General features: G+C 43.5%; 1 pseudogene; it reads left to right on the top strand.

The window, feature by feature from the left end:
• LOC122554702 (calcium-activated chloride channel regulator 3A-1-like) overlaps positions 1-13,670 on the top strand; it is a 50,299-nt pseudogene extending 36,629 nt beyond the window's left edge.
• Positions 13,671-24,315: the final 10,645 nt, after the last annotated feature.

The following is a 24,315-nucleotide window of genomic DNA, read 5'->3' as shown; positions in this document are numbered from 1 at the left end:
TATCTGATGCAGATGTGACTCCAGTCTCAGAGACTGTAGTTGACTTTAACTACCCTTGAAATGCCCTGCAAGTCGTTCAGTTCAAAGGCAATTAAAGATGGGCAATAAATACTGCTGTTGCCAATGACACCCACATCCCATCTGTAAAAAGGAAACATTTGCTTGAATTAATGCAGCCAAAACAATCATCAAAAAAATTTACACACTATCTCCAGCAAAGCAGAATGCTTAATACTAACTTTAAATTAATTTTTATCAATATTACTTTAAATGTAATGATAAACAAATCAGCTAAAAGGCAGTGAGCTGCATATTACATTGTCTTTTTTTAATTCAACAGGAGAATCGTATTAGCAGACTCCGACAAGCAGCCGAGATATTCTTACTTCAGATCATTGAAGCAAAATCACAAGTTGGAATAGTCACTTTTAACAATACTGCAACTATTCAATCACATTTGAAAGTGATTGATAATGAAGATGTGAGGAATCAACTTGTCCAATTGCTACCTACAACAGCTAATGGAGGGACAAATATCTGCGCAGGAATCCAGGCTGGTTTTCAGGTAGAAACTGAAATGCTTCAGCAAACTTTAGTAACTCATTTTATTTTTCAGTTTTCCCATGTTGACAATAACTTAACGGCTTTGCAGGTACTTGGTGGTGACGACGGTGCTACAAATGGTGATGAAGTTGTTTTGCTGACTGATGGGGAGGACAGTGGGATAAGCAGTTGTTTCTCGGAGGTGGAACAAAGTGGTGCAGTTATCCACACGATAGCATTAGGACCTGATGCAGCTGCAGAGCTGGAACAGATGTCAACCCTGACAGGTAATAAGAACACACAGAATTTCTCATGAATTCTTGGGAGAGGAACACAACCACAAGCCTTGTTGTTTTGAGTTCTGCTCCCAACGTTTATTGTGGTGGAAGTGGTAACAGGTTTAAAATGAATTGGGTGGCCCTCAATGAAAATACTGGACAAAGGAATTTCAGTTGAGAGCATTCCAATTACTGGGCAGACTCCAACAGGAAGTTGGTGGGACTTTACTCCTGGCACTGTCCATAAGTAGAGCTAACAGGAAATTAGCCAAGTCAATTTATTTATGTCACACAACTTTAATATCCAATAAAAGTCACGGACATGTCCATATTTCTAGTCAGTCAGGCTTGATTCTCCAAGCTAACTGTTAATATTGCAGGTAATGGGAACATAATGGCTACCACTGCCATTTTAATTCTTCTTCCCTCAACCAGACATTGTTCCTGCTAATCAGACAGGATTAAAATCGATGTTATCGTGTTCAATGTTTTACTCCAAACAATTTGACATTGGGCAGTTACTGTCACATTGCAGAAATCTCTGATGCCTCCTTCTTCATTTCAGTCTCAATTGGCATTGCCCATTGACCATGTATTTGATCCATGTTTATAACTTTCTTACCCTCTCCATTCTCTAGGGGGTCAACAGTTTGTAGCCACGGATAATGTGTATGCAACTGGATTAACTGATGCCTTCTCTTCAATAGTATCAGGAAATGGTGACATTAGTCAACAGTTAGTTCAGGTCTGTTTTCCCTCAGATAATGACTTTCTCATTATCCTTTTGTTAACTTAACATTAAATTCAATAGATCCATTTCTTTGGTTCCAGCTTGAAAGCTCTGGAACAAAGGTTGAAGATGACCTTGGTTGAAAGGAATAGTTTTCGTCGATAAGACCATTGGGAACCACATGTTTTTTGTAATTACATGGCAGAAGCAGACACCAGAAATGGTTGTATATGACCCCAGTGGAAACGTGTACAACAACAATGACTTTAAGGCTGATAGTACAACACGTACAGCCCGTCTGAACATTCCTGGCACTGCATAGGTAGGGATCAAAATGTCTCCTTTGATTCTTTATGTTCTGCAGTGTACATTGTATCATTGTTAATCATGTTTTCCAGCAGAGTCATTGGACAGCAGCATGTTTACTCTCAACCATCCTCTATTTCGACAATTATACAGTGCAGTCTTTCACATGATCTCTGCCATTAGCCAGTTGAGTACACAGCACACATGGAGTGAAACAAAATAGTTACGTTACAATTTGAAATGTATCACTTCTGCATGGTACAGCTTCCAATGCATTGGTGAGGACATGGGCATTAGGGTCATTCAATGCCATTGAGAGCCTTGGGAACCCATGGAGGCACCAAAAGCGAAAACAATTCTGAGTTCACCTCAATTTTGCCGACACACTTTCGAGTAAAGGGTAATAAACACACTAAAGTGCTGGGGACTATGCTCAAGACAGAGATTGGTAGACTTCCAGATGTTGAAGTCATTAAGAGGTATGGAGATAGTGCAGGTCAATGGCATTGAGATAGAAGATCATCCATGAATTGGTCAAATGGCAGGGTATGATTGATGTTCTTATTTCTGATATTCCTGAGTACATCAATGGTGCCTCAATGTCATATAAGAAAGACAAGTCAGTCCCTTAAATGACTTCTGTTATTCAGTGAGACCATGGCTGATTTGTATCTTAAATCAATGTACTCAGTTTGGTTCCAAACCCCTTGACATATTTGCCTTTCAATATTCAGTGTTCTCAGTATTGAAATATTTATTTGAGCAGCAAATACCCAAAATTCTAAATTTCAATTAGTTCTTGTGTGCTTCCTAGCTTTGACCCTTACAGCTGATCCCTCATTTTGTTTGGATGTTCCCAAAGGAGGCAATAAAATTCTTTAATCACCATGACACTCAGAATAAATCACTCTAAATCATCTCTAGTTCAAACAAAAGCACCTCAGTCTATGAAACATTTCCTCATTATTTAATCCTCATCACAACAGGAACATCATAAAGAATCTGTGCTGGAAATAAAAACTGAAATTGCTGGGAAACTCAACTGGCCTAGCAGCATCTGTGGAGGGAGAAATAGAGTCCAATGCCCGTTCTTCAGAACCTATTCCATCTTTCCTGGTGGGAGAAAGTAATACTGCAGATGCGGTATTCCCAGAGCTTTACACCGCTGGGATCATAACATCCACACCATTATATTCCAGCCCCTCGAAATGAAGGCTAACATTCTTGTAGCTGTCCATTAGTACAATGTGATCCATCTAGATCATTCCCACAACTACTATTCTCACAACTATTTGGATCAATTTTTCTTGGCGATGGAGTGAATTATCTCATACTTCCTTGCACTGAACTTCCTCCATGATGGTTTTCATTATTCACTTATTGAACTTCTGTTCCTTTCTGCTCCCTATTCACTGTGCTAAACAATTCAGTGTTGATCATGGTGGGTGCCATGTCCATTTATTTTTCTCTCCCCCAATAAGTGACACTGAGGGCATTTGTAAAAGGTTTCCTAGTACCTAAGCTCATACCAACAAAGAAGGCACAAAACAGCAAGTAAATCTGGGACTTACCTGGACTGCATTGAACAACTGCAGGATACAGTACAGCAACTCAACGAGACCATGGCTATACCTTCAATCAAATCCAAGAACTCCGCCATTTAGAATGACCAAGGCAGCAGGAACTCCTTCAGTTGCAAGTTCCCTTTCAAGTCAATGCCATCCTGATTTGGAACTGTTCCATTATTTCTTCATGAACACTGGGTCAAAATCCTGGTACTTTCTTCACGTAGCAACACTCCCCTAGCTAGAGCGCAACAGTTCAAATCACTTTCTCAAGGACACTTGGGGATGGGCAATGAGCAGATATTGGATCAGTGGTGCTGGAAGAGCACAGCAATTCAGGCAGAATCCGAGGACAGGCAAAATCGACGTTTCGGGCAAAAGCCCTTCATCAGGAGGCTTTTGCCCGAAACGTCGATTTTGCCTGTCCTCGGATGCTGCCTGAATTGCTGTGCTCTTCCAGCACCACTGATCCAGAATCTGGTTTCCAGCATCTGCAGTCATTGTTTTTACCTCAATGAGCAGATATTCTCCAGGTGAATTTAGAGAAAGCATTCAGGTGTTGCAGAAGCTCTTACTTATCCAGCTGTTGAAAATAAATATTTTTATTCCAGGCAGGTCCTTGGAATTATGGCATCCTGAATCCTGGCATCGAACAGGTTATAAGTATCATAGTGACATCCCGAGCAGCAGACGAGAAAGTTCCCCTGTGCACATCAGTGAAAAGGATTCGGTTGGTGTTAGGACAATTTACGCAGAAGTCAGTCAGAGATTCTCACCCGTCCTGTTTGCAAATGCAATGGTTATTATTGAACGACCAACTGGCCCAACAATTGAACAGGAACTTTCTGATGATGGCCTGGGTGAGACTGATAATGTGGCTCTATAAAATGAAATGTATATTCGTACTGTCAGTATCTGTTATGTGCATGTATCTAATTATAACCTCCAGAACATAAAATGTATCGCACATTCAGCCTGATGGAACTGTTGACTGTTTCTACATTTGAAGCAGTGCTTGCAGGGATTATGGGCATTGAGTACATTGAGTGTGGACCCCACGAGTTCTCATAGCTTCAGGTCAAACATGGGAAAGGAATCCTTCGCATTTTTCGACACATCACCATGCACACACCCCACCCCACCCCCACCCCCTCCACCCACATCCCATGAGCGAATACATTAAAAAAAACCTGCTGAATCCTTCAGATTCAGACAATAGGTATTAACCTTCCTGGCTACCTGCTCCTACTCCCGTCTGAGGATGGGTCTTAAGGATCTCATGGCCCCATTCCCTCAAGATCCATGGTGTCTCTCCTCCTCTGCACCTCTACCACAGAAGGCTGGCTTCAGCATCTTTTTACTGCTCAGTGCACTCTAAAATGCAGTGGCAGTCAACAGTGCAGGGGACACGTAGTTCCCACTATATACATCAGATGGCAGGGTAAGGTTAATGTGTTTTGTATCTATACCCGACTCGGAATGAGCAGCTCATGAATCCTAAACACAGTGCCTGAGAATCAGCGCAAAACCAATTTTTAACTCCCAAAGTTCCATTTGCATTAATAAATTATGTAAAAAAATGATATTTTGCATTTATAACTATTCACAAAGCAATTAAAGCAACTGGGATTTGAAATTAGAATTTCCAGATCAATTTGACTTTACACTTGTCATCAGTGATATCAGTGCCAATCCAAATACTGTGTAATTATTCCATGCTTCACTTAGTCTGCAGCTACTTACCCTTTCCTTGCCTTTAGGTGCTGACATTGTCAAAAATGATGGTATTTACACAAAGTATTTCTCAAAATATTCTGAAATTGGAAGATGCAACTTTAAAATACGTGTGCAGGGAAAGGAAGGGAAGGCAAAGGCAGCGATCCGAACAGGAGGACATTCCTTTTACATACCGGGATACACAGAAAATGGTAAACAATATTTGGCAACAGCAAGAATCAGAAATGAAATAACTGAAGAATCGTCCGGTGAGGCTTTGTGGGTGGAGCTAAGAAATAAGAAGCGGGTGGTGACGTTACTGTAGTAGTACTATAGGCCCCCAAATAGTCAATGGGAATTAGAGGAACAAATATGCAGGGAGACTGGGGAGACTCGCAGGAGAAATAGGCTTGTCATAGTAGAGGATTTTAATCTTCCCAACATAGACTGGGACTGCCATAACATTAAGGGCTTAGATGGGTTGGAATTTGTTAAGTGTGTTCAGGAAAGTGCATTTCCTCAAACAGTATATGGAGGGTCATACTCGGAAGGGGTAAAACTTGACCTACTCTTGGGAAATAGGGCAGGACAGGTGACTGAGGTGACAGTGTGGGAGCACTTTGGGACCAGTGACCGTAGTTCTATTAATTTTAAAATTGTTGTGGAGGGGGACAAAACTGGTCGACAGTTTTAAGTTCTAAATGAGAGCAAGGCAAATTTTGATGGAATTAGACAGGAGCTTGCAGGGGTTGGTTTAAGTAGTTTGTTTCCAGGCAACGGGATCTCCGGGTTGTGGGAGGCCTTTAAAACTGAGATAGCTAGAGTTCAAAGTCTACACATTCCTGGAAGAGTGAAAGGCAAGATTGACAGGAATAGGGAACCCTGGATGACAAGAAATATTGAGGCTTTGACCAGAAAAAAGGAGGAGGTATGGCTCAGGTACGGGCAACTGGGATCAAGGGATTCTCTGGAGGTATATAGTGGATCCAAGAGTTTACTGAAGAAGGAAATGGGAACAGAAAAAAAGGGGCCATGAGATAAGCTTGGCTGAGAAAATTAAGGTGAATCCAAAGAAGTTATTTCAGCCTACAAAAGGAAAAAGAATAACTAGAGAGAGAACAGGGCCCCTTGAAGACCAAAGTGGAAATGTATGTGTAGAACCTCAGGAGATGGGCAAAGTCCTCAATGAATATTTCTCCTCTGTGTTTACCATGGAGAAAGACATGAAGACTTGGGAACTTGGGGAAGTTAGCGGTCACATCTTGGGGACAACTCATATCACAGTAGAGGAAGAGTTGGATGGATTAGAATGTACAAAAATGGATAAGTCTCCTGGTCCTTACCAGATATATCCAAGAACATTGCAAGAGGCTGGAGAAGAAATTGCAGGGACCCTGGCAGATTGTTTTGCATCATTGTTAGCCACAGGCAAGGTCCCAGAAGACTGGAGGGTAATGCCATTATTCAAGAAGGGCTGCAAAGAAAATCATGGGAACTATAGACCAGTGAGCTTAATATCTGTGGTGGGTAAGTTACTTGAGAAGATTCTGAGAGATAAGATGTACCTGCATTTGGAAAGACAGGGTTTGATAAGTCAGCATGCCTTTTTGTGTGGGAGATCATGCCTCACAAATTTGTTAGAATTCTTTGATAAAGTGACCAGGAATGTTGATGAGGGCAGGGCGTTAGATGTAGTCAATATGGATTTCAGTAAAGCCTTTGAAAAAGTTCCACATGGTAGGCTGCACTGGTCGGTTATCAAATGGAATCAAGTGGAAACTGGCAAGTTGGATACACAACTGGCTTGATGGTTGGAAGCAGAGAGTTATAGTGAAAGAGTGCTTGTCAGACTGGAGGCCTGTGATTAGTCGAGTGCCTCAGGGGTCAGTACTGGGCCCATTGCTGCTTGTTATCTATATCAGTGATTCGGATGAAAATGTCCAAGGAATGATCAGTAAGTTTGCAGATGACACTAAAACAGGAAGTATCATGTATGGTAAGGAATGGTATCAGATACTGCAGCAGGACCTTGATCATTGGGGGAAGTGGGCCGAGAAATGGCAAATGGACTCAATGTAGATAAGTGTGAGGTCTTGCATTTTGGGAAGTCAAATCAAGGGAGGAGTTTCATGGTGAATGGTAGGGCCTTAAGGAGTGTAGTGGAACAGGGGGACCTTGGAATCAGGTGCACGTTCTCTGAAAGTGGAGTCACAGGTAGACAGGGTAGTGAAGAAGTCTTTTGGCACACTGGCCTTCATCGGTCAGGGCACTGAATATAAACATTGGGAAATTGCAGCTGTACAGGACGCTGGTGAGCCAGCACTTGGAGTCTGGTGTTCAGTTTTGATCACCTTGCTACAGGAAGAATGTTATTAAACTGGAAAGAGTGCAGAAGAAGTTTACAAGGATGTTGCCAGGACTCAACGGTCTGAGTTATAGGGAGAGATTGGACAAGCTAGGACTTTTTTCTTTCGAGTGTATGAGACTGAAAGGGGATCTTATAGGCGCAGTTAGGGTGAATTTACTCAGTCTTTTTTCCAGGGTTGGGGTAATGAGCACTAGAGGGCATCAGTTTACGTTTAGAGGTGATGAATAAAAGGGAACCTGTGGGGCAAAGTTTTTACGTAGCGAGTGGTATGCATATGGAATAAGCTGCCAGCAGAAGTGGTTGAGGCAGGTACATTAACAACATTTAAAAGGCATTGGGACAAATACATGGATAAGAAAGGTTTAGAAAAATATGGGCCAAGTGCAGGGTTGACGTGAATGGACATTTTGGTTGTCACGGAGCAGTTTGGGCCAAAGGGCCTGTCTCTGTTCTGTAGGACGCAATGACTCTCATGCGCAGGGATGCCTTGGAAATGGCGTATGGGTTTATGTTGTAGTAAACCACTGAGTTGTGAGCTCTCCACATCCTTTGGGTGCTATCTGTTTTGCTTTCTACTTTGGCAGGAATGTCACTTTACATAATGGCTCAACTTACGTAGCATTCATTGCAGAAGATTCTCCCAGCCTTTACATTCCATGAAAAACCAAATAATGGTGTTGGGCAATGGGGGATGGGAAATGTAAACACGAATGAGTTTACTGACCCCTTCCTTACTGTGATAAAAGATTGCCTTCTACTGTTGGATGTTGTTCTTCACTGTGTTTTAACACAATGGTCAAAATCTTGTGCCTTCCCCCAGGAGGACTTTCTGCCACCACCTTCTCACCTCCAGCCTGGTAAATCCATGGCAGGATGGCATTTCAATGGTGCTCTTGCGGCCTTGATGTTCACTCAAGGGCAATGTCCCACCACCATTGGTGTTAAATAGAAAGATGGACAGAATACCCACCACGTGGGGAAGCCACCATGCAAACCCTCGTGGGTTTACTTTCAAGCATCTGGAGACAGGCCCTCTTTCAAAATCACTTGGTGCCTGAACAAGGGGCTAAATGTTACGATGGGGCTAGCCTACTGACAGCCAATCTTTCTCCACTTCCTGCCAACTCTCCCCACCCAGTTACCGTCCTTCCTCCTTTTCCACCGTCATTCACCTTTCTTCCTGGGTTCATTGTTTATTCAAAGCCTCGTTTATGTGTCATACCGGCAACAGCTACCACCTAACTCCTGGCACTGCTGAATCAAGAAGAGCAACTCCGCTCTGATTGGCTGGCAGCTCCATCCTCACACTCCTCTCCACCCCTCTCAGGGTCCTTCATCCTGGACCAAGGCTGGCTTGATTAATGCCCAATTTGTGCAAGATACACTGAGTATTCTTGAAAAGATGTGGCACTGGGGTCACATATGCTTATGACAATAGTTGAGATCGCTGTTGCCTCCTCAAATTCCCACCAGTAACTCTAACTCAATGTAAAATAATTTCATAATGCCACCTAAATTATTCCATTGGATAATTATGTGTTGATCCTTGGACACACATCATTGTAAGTTCTTCATACATTACGATTCAAAATTAAAACTAACTGATCTAACCCTAACTCTATTGAAGCTGATGGGCCCATGAGACAAGTCTGTTTCCCTTTCTTACTGTGCAGTAATAACACAAATAGTGTTCACCAACAAAAAGATACTGACATCAAACCAAAAACACAGTGTCTGATATTAGATGTGAGTTTGCAATTGGACTACATTTGCTGGATAAGAGTGTGAGGAATTATGCCGACAATCGGTTTAAGGTAGTCCGTCAGGCTCACAGTGTGGTGCCCTTGTGTGGGCTGGAAGTTCCATGTAATAACACACCAGGCCCTTGACAGACAGAAATTACATGTACACACTCTGTTCCTACTGCAAATCAACAAGTAGGTGACAGTCGGACATTGGTTAATTTCTCAGGGCCTGACCAATTAGAAACAACCCACTTGGTTAAAAATTTAACAAATTTGACTGTTAGCTGTCAATCAATATTAATGAATATATTTTCCATGGCGATGCCTCTACTAATCAGAGACCACTTGCCAACCAACTGGCAGTCTCCCCTGATGTGATATAAATATTGAAATCCCCTTGATTTGGAATTCTTGTGCCAGATACAAGATGAGAAACAGAAGAACATCGAACAATACAGCACAGGTCCAGGTCCTTCAGTCCTGCAAGCCTGCACTGACACATCTCACCCTCACATAGTAAAACCGTTGTCACCTACAGGATCCATTTTCCTCTTATTCCCTTCCTATTTATGTATTTGTCCAGGTGCTTCTTAAATGCTGCTACTGTGTCTGCTTCCACCACCTCCCCTGGTATTCCGTTGCAAGCACTCACCACCCTTTTGTGTGAAAAACTTGCTTCACACATCTGTCTTAAGCTTCCCCCCACCCCACACCGTCAACCTCGTACTTACCCCCTATTACCCTGGGAAAAAGCCTCAAACTTCCATTCTCTCCATGCCATTCACAATCTCACAAACTTCTATAAGGCACCCCTCAACCTCTTGCATTCCAATGAAAACAAACCCAGTCGATCCAACCTTTTTTCATTGCTAAAATCTCCTATACCAGACAATGTCCTGGTAAACCTTTTCTGTATGCTCTCTAAAACATCCACATCCTTCTGGGTATGTGGTGACCAGAACTGTACACAATATTCGAAGGGCAGCTTGACTAAAGTTCAATAAAACTGTCGCATAACTTGCCTATCCATACATTCAATCTGCTTTTTTTCTCCCATTACTCAAGTTCTGTCCATCTAAACGAGTATTAAAGTTATTACGTATGTGTCTATACAAACATAGAATATATATATAAATTACACACCTTCCATTACAACATCTTAGGTATCATATTTGTTTAAAGGTTCTTAAACAATACAATCCACTTAAACATTTACTGCATTATGAAAACCTTTTCCTCATGCTGCATTTTCCCCACAGAACAATCCATGATGTTCATGTGTTTGTTCCTTTTACAAGGAGGTAGTCTGGAAAGAGAAATGTCACCTTAACTGTACTGGGGTTAACCACGCATTAGATCATGCTGCTTGATAGTGTTGGTGCTGGGGAGATGATTCCCTTGGTCAGGAAATCTAAAAGTACAGATCATTGGCTCAGAATGGGTTATTGGCCATTTAGGACTGGGTTGAAGCAAAATTTCTTCACAGAGAAGGTTATAAAGCTTTGGAATTAAAAGCCAAAGTGCAGGTGAAATACAGCCGGTCTGGTCATATCTGTGGAGACAGAAAAAGAGTTATGTTTCATGTCTGATATCAGACTCGAAACATTACTTCTGTTTCTCTCTCCACGGATACTGCAAGAGTTCCTGTGTTTCTCCCACATTCTCTGTGTTTGTATGAGTTTCTGCACACCTATTTCCCCACACCATGTAGCCAAGGCCAGAAACATGTCCTGTGGGGAATTCTAGGCAAGTTCTGCAGATCAAGGCTTTTCATGAAATGGTCATGCTCATTAAGTCTGTGTGGTCTGGGTCTAATTAAGATATGTGTCTTTCTCTTTGTGTGGGCAAAATTCAAGTAAATCCACCAAGACCTTCAGTCAATGTGGATGATCTTGAGGCTGTCATCGGAGATTTCAAAAGGGTCAAATCAGGAGGTACCATTTCAGTTGCCGAAGGGACACTCAATGTTGACATTCCACTGTGTAAAATCACAGACCTTCAAGCAACATTAGCTCAAAATAAAGTTGTGTTGGAATGGACTGCACCAGGAGAGGACTATGATGAGGGAGCAAGTAATTGTTGCTAAACATTGGTTATTTATGTGGATATTTTCTTTGTGGGACTGAATTAAATAGATCGTTGGTGAATGCTGATTAACAGAGGAGATATTTAAAATGCACCCACCAGAGGAAGAGAGAAACCAAACCAAGTCTTAGTGAAACTGTGAATTTAGATGTGGCACAGTAGTTTAGTGGTAAACACTGCTGCCTCACAGTGCCTGGGACCCGGGTTTGATTCCAGCCTCGGGCGATGTCTGTGTGGAGTCTGCGCATTCTCCGTGTCTGTATGGGTTTCGTCTGAGTGCTCTGGTTTCCTCCCACAAGCCAAAGATTTGCTGTAAAGGTGAATTGGCCATGCTAATTTGCCAATTATGTTCAGGGTGGGTTAGGTGCATTAGATAGTAGTAAATACAGAGGAATGGGTCTGGGGGAGATACTTTTCGGAGGGTCGGTGTGGGCTTGCTGGGCTGACGGGCCTTTTTCCACAATGTAGGGATTCTATGATGATTCATTGATTGCTTGTGTTCCGCTTTGATCAATAAATTGTGATGTTTGTGTTATAATGTAACAATGCGCTGTTTTCCCATGAATGGTAAAGCTCTCCATGGATGGTATTCCACTGTTTGAGCCCCTTAAGTTGGCAATACCCACTTACAACTACATCCTGCTGCTGCTAGCATTAATCCAGTGGTGGGGGAGGGACCCCTTTGCAGAGGGCACAAGAAGCAAAGCCTGGCGTATTATTTTGGAACTTTGTAGAAAGGTTCCCTCTTTCAATGATACTGAAATGGACACAGCATTAAGGGGTTATGATGGGTGGGGGGGTGGGTTTGGTGGGGTGCTGTTCACTGCGTTACAGACGAAGCCAGAACACTCAAACATTCTTAAGCAGGCAGCCCCAGACCATAACTTCAGTAAGTGTACAGTGAATATTACCCAGATTCAGTTAGCTAGGTTGACTACTAGATTTTAAAACAGACAAAAAATTACTCACAATATAGCACAATGAAACACAAAGAACAGAATAAAAAGCACCTACAGAACTCAATCTATCCAACTAGACTTAATTATGCTGTTCTGAATATATACAACAGTCTCAATAAGCAAATTCCCTTTAAATCCAATATAAATGGAAAATATGCTTACAGGTTGAAGCTGAAGGACAGAAGAGAGATAAGAGTTTCCACACGGCTCCCTGTAAAACTTCCCAGTTCAGGACTGAACTAAAACTACTCAGCTCAGATCAGCTAAAGAGCTGACCAAACCCCTTTCGTTGCACAGGTCACTTCTAAAACATGACCACTTTGGCCTGAACTCTCATCTGTTTACATAAAAATAAAAGACCTCTCAAAATCCTTTTCACCTCTGTACCAAACCAGACTGATCAGAGCCCGGCTAGGTTTATTGCCCCTCTGAAAAACATAAGGACAGAGTCTCCTTTAGCTAAGGAACAGCTTTTAGAAAAAAAGGGACTAACTTTGTGAGAACTAGCAACCACCCTTCCCATTGCACCCCACACTCCCCCAGCTTGATGTAGAACCTCCCAGTTCCCCCACCCAACAACCCAACATCCAGCAACCCACTTCCTGCCATCACTTACCTGAGTCCTTCATTGGCCCTCAGGTGTATGCAGTGCCAACAGCAGCCAATGGTTCCCAAGTGTCACTGAGGAACATGGATGAATTGGCCAGCAGCTCTCAGTAGGTGGGTCTTTTCCAACACTAACCTCCCCCCATCCCCAAACAAAATACTCCCCAATCTTGGCTCACAACAGACCTGCCCAGTGCCTGACTGGCACAACATGTGGCACACTTTCCCAAAATGAGATGAAGCATGGGTTGCTCTGCTATCCTGCCACAAACCAAGACCCTGTTGTTTACCCCAGGTTCCACCCTTTACCTCAGTTTAGAAAGTCATCGTTGTTATGTTTAGATGTGAACACATTAATTTCTTTTCTCTCTTCTTTCATTTCTCCTTTTGATAGCATCCCGCTATGAGGTGAGAATGGGTGACCACCCCCTCCAGCTACGGGATAATTTCACAGCAGCTGCCCTGGTTAACCTCACCAACTTGAATCCACGTCCATTTGGCTCAAGGGAAACATTCACATTTGTTCCCAAAAACATGGAACTGCAAAACGGGACAACGCTCTACTTTGCCCTCTGCACCTACAATAAAAAGGATCAATCATCTGAAATGTCTAATGTGGCCAAGGTTTGTAATTGCATCTCTGCTTAAGCACCCAAAATGCAGTAGTGTATTGGAGGTCATTTGGATTCCGATAGTTGTTGCAATCCTTGTGTATTTGATCATTGATTACCTGGTTCAGAAAAAATGCAAAAATAGAACTTCTTTGTGATGTTGAATGTCCTTACTGGAGGAATGAGCAGGCAGCATGCAATTAATTAGTCTAATTATTCAAACACTCAGATTACACTGTATTATATAAAGATTTGGTGCTGAGGGGTTGTAGTCCATGAATGTCCATGGTATTTCTCCAATATTCATGCTATTTTCCAGGGATTTCACAGCCTTTCTGCCAATGTTGTTGGGCACCTTTCCTCATTATTGGCTTGAAAGAGATAGGAAGCTGCATGGATAAATGGAGGAAGGATGTTCCTGACAACTAGGGAGTCCAGAACCAGGGTCACAGTCCAGAGAAACAGGGTGGGCCTTTAAGGACTGGTATGAAGAGAAATTCCTTCACCCAGCATAGTCAGCCTGTGGAACTCTCTGCCAAAGAAAGTGGTTTGAACAAAACATTGAATGTTTCCAAAGAGTTGGATATGGTTCTCATGGCTAAAGGGTATGGGAGAGAAAGCAGGGACCAGGTACTAAGTTGGATGTTTTGCCATGATCACATTGAACGGTGGAGTACGCTGGAAGGAACGAATGGTCAACTCCTGCTCCTATTTTCTGTGTTTCTCTGTTTAAACTGAAATGGTATGACAGACACAGCCCAGGTGACATAAGTTTTGGTTCTCACCCATCTTTATATCTTATTTTTTGGAACTTGGGCAATTCTGAGTGCTCTTCCATTCTGTGTAATTGATTTAAAAAATATTATTCTGCTCTGTTGCTTTGTAAAAAAACAATATATCGTGTAATTAGAATAGTGTTCTCTTGGAGAGGCTGACACCATTAATTAGAAATTCATGAAAAATGGCCCTGGGGCAACATTGCTGTTTGAAGTCGATTCTCACAGAGAAAGTTTTCTGAAAACAACAATACCATTCAACTTCCACACTACTATCATCAACAACATAAATCCAATTGGCTCCTTTAATAGAAGAATATCAACAAGGATCACAAATGGAAATATGCATCAAAAGGAAACTTCAACCATGAATGGAGGGATTAGATGATTGAGACTAAAACAGGAATTGCTGGAGAACTTTAGCAGATCTGGCAGCATCTGTGGAGACAGAAACAGAAACAGAATTTGTGTTTCAGAATCTGACCAAGTGTAGCTGGACCTGAAACATTAACTCTGATTTTCTCACCCCGCAGATGCTGCCAGATCTGCTGAGGTTCTCCAGCAATTCCTCTTTCTGTTTCAGAATTCCACCCTTCCATGTTTCTTGTTTAGCTGGTTGGTGGCCAGTCGGTGAGACGGTGAGGAAATGTATAAGGGAAGAAAAGAAAAGAGCAGCAATAAAGGGATTCTGATTGGCTGAGCCAGAAAGCAAAGTTAAACATCGCTGATGACCTGACAGCAAAGGTGGAGCTATTGTGGATGAGTTAGGAATTTGGGAATGATAGGAGTCCTGTGGAATAATTATGTTTAGTGTTCGAGATGGAGAGAGATGTGGGAGAATTTCTCCCTTTTCTCACCTCTTGGCTGATTGCAACTTAGAGTCATAGAGTCATAACGTCATAGAGATGTACAGCATGGAAACAGACCCTTCGGTCCAACTCGTCCATGCCAACCAGATGTCCCAACCCAATCTAGTCCCACCTGTCAGCACCTGTCCCATATCCCTCCAACCCCTTCCTATTCATATTCCCATCCAGGTGACTTTTACATGTTGCAATTGTACTCGCCTCCACCACTTCTTCTAGCAGCTCATTCCATACACGTATCACCCTCTGAGTGAAAATGTTGCCTCTTAGGTCTCTTTTATATCTTTCCCCTCTCCCCCTAAATCTATACCCTCTAGTTCTGGACTCCCCCATCCCAGGGAAAAGACTTTGTCTATTTATCCTATCCATGCCCCTCATGATTTTATAAATCTCTATAAGGTCATCCCTCAGCCTCCGACAATCCAGGGAAAAAAGCCCTAGCCTATTCGACCTCTCTCTACGGCTCAAATCCTCCAACCCTGGAAACATACTTGTAAATCTTTTCTGAACTCTTTCATGTTTCACAACATCTTTCCGATAGGAAGGAGACCAGAACTGCATGCAATATTCCAACAGTGGCCTAACCAATGTCCTGTAAAGCCACAAAATGACCTCCAAACTCCTGTACTCAATACTCTGACCAATAAAGGAACTTCAGAGATACAGTGTTTCATGTCTTTCTAACTTCAAAACACACACATGGAACCTTGTTAGATTAAATCAAAAGAACAGATGGCCATTTATTTCCCACATGATCTGAACTGTAATCGTAACATACCCAACCTTACACACACTCACACATGACAATGCTGTCACTTTAGGAGGTTATTTTGTTCTGTTTTTGTTTTGAAACGAGCTTGTACGGTAAAAGTACCAAATTTGCTACTGAAGACCAAGTAAACAGATTGGGAGGCGTTGGCCTTCCTTAAAAAAAATCTTGAATATGTATGGCCAGCTCTCACAGGTCCAGATGTCTAGAATTTGGTTTTGTCAGTAACATCAGAAGATATTGGGGTGTCAAAAGCATTGGAAGCTTCAGTGAATGTCTCTTGGCTGCTACCTTCTCTCAAACTTCTCTTGATATTTTTTTTTCCTCCTGGTTTGGAGAAATGGATGTGAGACTTTGTCTGAAATTTCTTTTTGGCTAAGGGGTGTGTTTGGAACAATATGGTGTCATATTGGAACAGTTAATTAGTAATTGGTACTGTATCTATTATTCTGATAAGTTTCCAATAGTGTTAAGTTATTCTAAATTCCTCTTTCTTTGGTTGTATTTTAACTTCAGTGTTTAGAACATAGAACATAGAACATAGAAGAATACAGCGCAGTATAGGCCCTTTGGCCCTCGATGTTGCACCGATCCAAGCTACACTAGCCCACTATCCTCCATATGCCTATCCAATGCCAGTTTAAATGCCCATAAAGAGGGAGAGTCCACCACTGCTACTGGCAATGCATTCCATGAACTCACGACTCGCTGAGTAAAGAACCTACCCCTAACATCTATCCTATACCTACCACCCCTTAATATAAAGCTATGCCCCCTCGTAATAGCTGACTCCGTATGTGGAAAAAGGTTCTCACGGTCAACCCTATCTAAACCCCTAATCATCTTGTACACCTCTATCCAGTCACTCCTAAACCTTCATTTCTCCAATGAAAATAACCCCAAGTGCCTCAGCCTTTACTCATTCGATCTTCCTATCATACCAGGCAACATTCTGGTAAACCTCCTCTGCACCCGTTCCAGTGCCTCCACATCCTTCCTATAGTATGGCGACCAAAACTGCACACAATACTCCAGGTGCGGCCGCACCAGAGTCTTATACAACTGTAACATGATCTCAGGACTCCGGAACTCAATTCCTCTACCAATAAAAGCCAGTACGCCAAATGCCTTCTTCACCGCACTATTTACCTGGGTGGCAACTTTCAAAGATCTGTGTACATGGACACCAAGATCCCTCTGCTCATCCACACTACCAAGTATCCGACCATTAGCCCAATATCCCATCTTTTTATTACTCTTACCAAAGTGAATCACCTCACACTTAGCTACATTGAACTCCATTTGCCAACTTTCTGCCCAGTTCTGCAGATTATCTATATCCCGCTGTAACCTGCCACATCCTTCCCCACTGTCAACAACTCCTCCGACTTTCATATCATCCGCAAACTTGCTCACCCAACCTTCTAGCCTCCTCCAGGTCATTTATAAAAATGACAAACAGCAATGGTCCCAAAACAGATCCTTGCGGAACACCGCTAGTAACGGCACTCCAAGATGAACCTTTACCATCAACTACTACCCTCTGTCTTCTTTCAGCCAGCCAATTCCTAATACAAACCTCCAACTCACCCTCAATGCCATACCTCCGTATTTTTTGAAGTAGCCTACCATGGGGAACCTTATCAAATGCCTTACTAAAATCCAAATGCAACACATCTACCGCTTTCCCCTCATCCACCTCCTTAGTCACCTTCTCAAAGAATTCAATAAGGTTTGTGAGGCACGACCTGCCCTTCACAAAACCATGCTGACTATTCTTGATCACATTATTCCTATCCAGATGTTCATAAATCCTATCCCTTACAATTCTCTCTAAGACTTTGCCCACAACAGAAGTGAGACTCACCGGCCTATAGTTACTAGGGTTATCCCTACTCCCCTTCTTGAACAAGGGAACCACATTTGCTAGCCTCCAGTCTTCTGGCACTACTCCTGTAGACAACGAGGACATAAAAATCAAGGCCAATGGCTCTGCAATCTCCTCCCTTGCTTCCCAGAGAATCCTAGGATAAATGCCATCAGGCCCAGAGGAATATATCTATTTTCACCCTTTCCAGAATTTCCAACACCTCTTCCCTACATACCTCAAAGCCATTCATTCTACTTAATTGTGACTCAGTATTCACATCGGCAACAATGTCCTGTTCCCGAGTGAATACTGGCGAAAAGTATTCATTCAGTGTCTCCCCAATCTCTTCAGCCTCCACACGCAACTTTCCACTACTATCCTTGACTGGACCTATTCCTACCCTAGTCATTCTTTTATTCCTGACATACCTATAGAAAGCCTTAGGGTTTTCCCTAATCCTACCAACTAAGGACCTTTCATGTCCCCTCCTTGCTGCTCTTAGCTCTCTCTTCAGATCCTTCCTGGCTACCTTATAACTCTCAATCGCCCCAATTGAACATTCACGCCTCATCTTTACATAGGCTGCCCTCCTCCATTTAACAAGGGATTCCAATTCCTTATTAAACCATGGCTCCCTCACACGACCCTTTCCTCCCTGCCTGACAGGTACATACTTATCAAGGACACTCAATAATTGCTCCTTGAACAAGCTCCACATATCAATTACGCCCTTGCCTTGAAGCCTACTTTTCCAAGCCACGCATCCTCAGTCATGCCTCACCGCATCATAATTTCCCTGCCCCCAGCTATAACTCTTGCCCTGCAGTGCACACTTATCCCTCTCCATCACTATATAATTGCTTAATGTCGAGTAGTTTGACCAGTTGTATCGCATTTGAGACACTTGACATTTGCCTTTACAACAAGAAAAGGTTAGAGTCTAGAACAAAGAACAAAAAACAAAGAAAATTTACAGCCCAGGAATAGGCCCTTCAGCCCTTCAAGCCTGAGCCGATCCAAATATACTGTCTAAACCTGTCGGTCAATTACTAAGCATTTGCATCCTTCTGCTCCCCACCTAATCATGCATCTGTCCAGGCGCATCTTAAATGAATCTACCATGCTTTGCCTCTACCACCTCTGCTGTCAACGCGTTCCAAATGCTCACCACCCTCTTTGTGAAGTACTTGCCACGTGTATCCCCCTTAAACTTTCCACCTCTCACCTTGAAAGCGTGACCTCTTGTTATTGAATCCTTCACCCTGGGAAAAAGCTTGTCTCTATCCACCCTGTCTATACCCTTCATGATTTTGTAAACCTCAATCAGGTCCCCCCTCAATCTCCTTTTTTTGAATGAAAATAAACCTAACTTACTCAACCTCTCTTCATAGCTAGCACCTTTCATACCAGGCAACATCCTCATAAACCTTCTCTGCACCCTCTCCAAAACGTCCACATCCTTTTGGTAATGTGGCACCCAGAACTGTACACAATATTCTAAATGCAGCCGAACCAATGTCTTGTACAATGTTAACATGACTTACCAGCTCTTATACTCAATACCCCGTCAATGAAGGCAAGCATACGATATGCCTTCCTGACCACTATCCATCTGTGCAGCAACCTTCAGGGTACAATGGTCTAGTTTACGTTCTTAAAATATTTTTGAGGGAGTCTGTTCTGACGTATCATAAACTGGGGACTTTTGTCTTGATCAAAATCGATAATTCCCAAGTTGGGTTTAGGATTATTGGACTCGAAAGGCTGCACGTGGTTATGGTTGGTGTCTTTCATTTTAAGGTATTGAATTTGGCGGATTGAAACAAGGAGTGCCTTTTGTAGTAATGGCTCTTTCACTCACTAAGAGTTTTCTGGGGGTGGTGGAAGTGACTTTAGGAGTTTTACACAAAGTGAGCAAGGCAAAGCTGTTGGAATTGACAAACAAGCTGGAGTTCGGGTTGCCCCAGTCCGTGCGAATATTGGAGGGAATTGCAGCAATAGCTCGACACTTAGAATTTTCGGAAATGCCAGCAGAATCTTTGGAAATGGCTAAAATTCAATTGCAAATAAAACAGCTTGAATTAGAGGCAAGAGCAAAGGAAACAATAGCCCTGACAAAACAAAAAGAAAGAGGTAAGGAAACAAAACAGTTTTAATTGCAATTAAAAGCAGAGGAAAAAGAGGAGACAAAGGCCCAAGCAGTAGAAAGAGAAGCAGAAAGAGTTTGAACTTCAGAAGTTGGCAATTAAAAACATTTATACTCTATTTCCTTTGAAATAGAGGCCAACTTTCTATTTGTGTCCCCTTTACCTTCTCAACTTAGATGTGAGCCTTTTGTGCTTCATGGATGAAGACTTCAAACCCCTCTGTTCTGAGGCTTTCTGCAGTCTTTCTTCATTTTAAGAATACTTAACTCCACTATCCTTCCTGCCAAAGTGCATAACTTCACATTTTCCCACTTTATACACTCAGTTTTTGTCCATTCACTTAACCTGACTGTATCACTCTGCAGACTCTCCGTCATTCCCACCACTCACCTTCCCACCTATACTTTTGTGTCAGTCACAAACTGGGTGGTAGTACATTCACCTTCCTCATCCAGATCATCAATATCTATTGTGAACCATTGTGGCAACAACATGGACTCTTGTAGCACACCACTCATTACGGGTTGCCAACCTCAAAATGTACCCCTTCTGCCAACTTCATCTTTTCAAGCAAACCCTCTATCCATGCCAATGTACTATCTCCAACACCATGACCTTACCTGGTGTGGGCTGTGGGTGACTGGTTTGAACATGCGGAGACAGGACTGTGGGAATCCTGGAGAAAGCACCAAGTGAGTTCAGTCAGTGCATAAACACATGAAATAATTACATTATATTTATCAGTTTGACACTTCATCAGGAAGTCTTATTGTCAAATGTTTTCTTTTTCTGCTATAGAAACAGAAAAAAACTGCGGATGCTGTAAATCAGAAACAAAAACAGAAATTGCTGGAAAAATTCAGTAGGTCTGGCAGCATCTGTGGAGAGAAATCAGAGTTAATGTTTCAGAACCAGTGACCCATCTATTCCAACCTGATATTCTCAATTAATCTAGTACCATTTGCAAGCATTTGGCCCATGTCCCCGTAAACCCTTCCCATTTATGTACCCATTCAGATGTCTTTCAAGTGTTATAACTGTACTGAGGAAGGGTCATGCGACCTGAAATGTTAAATCTAATTTCTCTCTGCAGATGCTGTTATACATGCTGAGTTTTTCCTATAAAATAATATTCTGTCTTTATGCAGTGAAAAATTTTTTGGTATATTTTAAGATGTCTTTGATGTACACCAAATCTTATTATAGCCATTCAATTAAGACATGTAAACCACAGGCTCTTCGTCCTTTTATGTATCAACTTTCTTCCTGCCATCACTTTATGTTACATTGTGAAATGATGATCTAAAAGAGCAATCTTTCATGACTGGCCAGGTTTAAAGTCAGAAGTCACATGACACCAGATTATAGAGTCGAAACGTGTGGCGCTGGGGGCAAGCAGCATCCGAGGAGCAGGAGAGTTGACATTTTGGACATAAGCCCTTCATCAGGAATGTTGGGGAAGCCAGGCTGAGTGATAAATAGGAGGATGGGCGTGGGGCTGGGGGAAGGTAGCTGGGAAGGTGGGTGCAGGAGAGGTTGATAGGTCGGTGGGGAGGGCGGAGCAGTAAGGTGGGAAGGAAGATGGACATATGGGGCAGGTCAAGAGTTGGAGGGTTGGATCTAGGAGGATGTGGGAGATGGGGAAATTCAGAAGCTGGGAAAAATGATGTTGATGTCATGTGATTGAAGGGTTCCAAGGCAGAAGAAAAAGCGTTCTTCCTCTCGTCATATGGTGGCTGGATTTGGCAGTGGAGGAGGCCCAGGACTTGCATGTCTTTGGTGGAGTAGGAGGGGGAGTTGAAGTGGTCAGCCACAGGCAGTGGGGTTGTTGGGTACATGTGTCCCAGACAAGTTCCCTGAAATGTTCCGCGAGTTGGCTTTCTGCGTCGCTGAAGTAGAGGAGACTACATCGAGAGCAATGGACACAGTAGGTGAGGTGTTTGGTTGTGCAGGAAAATTTCTGCTGGATGTGAACGGATCCTTTGGGGCCTTGGATCCAGGTGAGGGGGGAGGTGTGGCTGCAGGTTTTACACCTCTTGCAGCAGCAAGAGAAGGAGCCGGGAGTGGAGGGTGGATTGGTGGGGTCATGGATATAATGAGGCACACATGATGGGAATGGTCTCTGTGGAACGCAGATAGGGGTGGGAAAGGAAATACATCTCTGATGGTGGGGTCTGAATATAGGTGGCGGAAATGGCGGAGGATGATGCGATGTATCTGCATATTAATGGGGTGGAAGGTGAGGACGGGGTGGGGGTTTCTAACCTTGTTGCAGTTGGAGGGATGGCATTCAAGGGTGGAGGTGCAAGAAGTGAAGGAGATGCTTTGGAGGGCACTGTTGATCATGTGGGAGGGGAAATTGCGATCCTGAAAATAGGAGGCCATCTGGGATGTCCTGAAGTGGAATTGCTCCTCCTGGGGGCAAATATAGCTGGGATGGAGAAATTGGGAGATCGAGATTGTGTTTTTATGGGGATGGGAATGGGGGTGGTGGTTGCAAAGAGGTGTATTCCAGGTAGCTATGGGAGTCGATGCGTTTGAAATAGATGTCTGTGTTGAGTCCGTTACCACAGATGGAGACGGAGAGATCCAGGAAGTGGAAGGAGGTGTCCGAGCTGGTCCAGGTGAACTTAAAGTCAGGGTAGAAGGTGTTAGTGAGGTTGATAAACTGTTCCACCACCTAGTGGGAGCACGAGATGGCGCTGATACAGTCACCAATATCGCGGGGGAAAAGGTGGGGGATGGTACCAGTGTAACTGCAGAAGATGGACTGTTCCACGTCTCCTCCGAAGAGGCAGTCATAGCTGGGACCCATGCGGGTATTCACACGTTACCCCTTTGGTCTGAAGGAAGTGGGAGAATTGGAAGCAGAAGTTGTTGAGAGTCAGGGCCAGTTCTGCGAATCGAATGAGTGTGTTAGTGGAGGGGCACTGGTTGGGTCAGCAGCAGAGGAAAAATGGAGGACTTGGAGGCCTTCGCCATGGTGGATGGACATGTAGAGGGACTGGATGTCCATGATGAAGACGAGGTATAGGGACGGGTAAACGAAACTCATGCAGGAAGTGGAGGGAGTGGGTGGTGTTCCAAATGTATGTGTGGACTAAGAGGAACAGGGTGATGTCAAGATATGAGGAGATAAGTTCGGTGGGGCTGGAGCAGGCAGAGACAATATGTCGACCGAGGCAGTCAGGTTTATAAATTTTGGGTAAGAGATAGTGCAGGGTTGCAGAATAATGAGGTTCACGGCTGTGGATGGAAAATCCCCTCAGGCAATGACACTGTGGATGGTCTGGGAGGCAAGGTCATGGTCGAGGGGGCAGTAGGAGGAGGTATCCGTGAGTTGGCACCTGGCTTCAGCAGTGTAGGGATCGATGCCCCAAACTACCACTGCGCACCCCCTTGTCCACTGGTTTAATGGTGAGGTTGGGGTTGGAGTGGAGGGAGTGGAGCGCTGTGCTTTGTGAAGTTGAGAGGTTGGAAGAGTAGGTGATAGGGGTGGAAGAGTAGGTGAGAGGCTGTCAGTGCCATAGTGGCAGTTGGAGATGAAGAGATTGAGGGCAGGTAAGAGACCAGGATGGGATATCCAAGAGGATGGAGTATGTTTAAGGCAGGAGAAGGGTTCTCTGAGAGCAGGTGGAGTGGGAGCCATGATTGAAAGCATGAAAGCAGCAGAAGAAAAGTGCAATGTTGCAACGCAAATGAAATTCGTTGATCCAGGAGTGTAGTGCTATGAAGGTGAAACTTTTACTGTGGAGTGATCGTTTATCCTCAGTGAGGGGGAGATCTGGGGGAATGGTAAAAACCTGGCAAGACTGGGGGCTGGGGCCTGGTGTAGATCTGGAGTTGGGAGTTGGGGTGGAGACTGTCTCTGGAGTGGGGGTGGTGGTCATGTGATCATTGGTGACATCACCAGAGGAAGTGATGTAAATGGCGGCGGTTGGGGGCGTGTGTGGAAGCAGTGCTTTCGGTGATATCCTCGGGGGTGGAAGTGACATTCTGGGTGATGTTTGCGGTGTCTTCAGCGGCAGCTGTGGAGGCGACATGGTCAGCAGAGCTTCGGTGAGTATGTTCGGACGTGGCACTGTGGCTCAGCGGTTAGGACTGCTGCCTCACAGTGTCAGGGATCCACGTTCGATTCCAGCCTTAGGTGACTGTCTGTTTGGAGTTTGCACATTCTCCCTGTGTCTGTGTGGATTCCCCCCAGGAGCTCTGGTTTCCTCCCATAATCCAAAGGTAAGAGATGGATGATCACTTTATTGGGATTGTATTATAGACTCCCAATACTCTGTGGGAAATTGAGAATAGGTTTCGTAAGGAGATTTCAGTTATCTGTATGAATACTAAGGTGGTTATGGTAGGGGATTTTAACTTTGCA

The sequence above is a fragment of the Chiloscyllium plagiosum genome, unplaced genomic scaffold (genome assembly GCF_037043375.1).
Source record: "Chiloscyllium plagiosum isolate Xiang-an unplaced genomic scaffold, Cpla_swu_hap1 HiC_scaffold_9, whole genome shotgun sequence".
Taxonomy (NCBI): domain Eukaryota; kingdom Metazoa; phylum Chordata; class Chondrichthyes; order Orectolobiformes; family Hemiscylliidae; genus Chiloscyllium; species Chiloscyllium plagiosum.
Note: the sequence above shows the minus strand (reverse complement) of the source record. Positions and strands in the feature narration are given on the sequence as shown.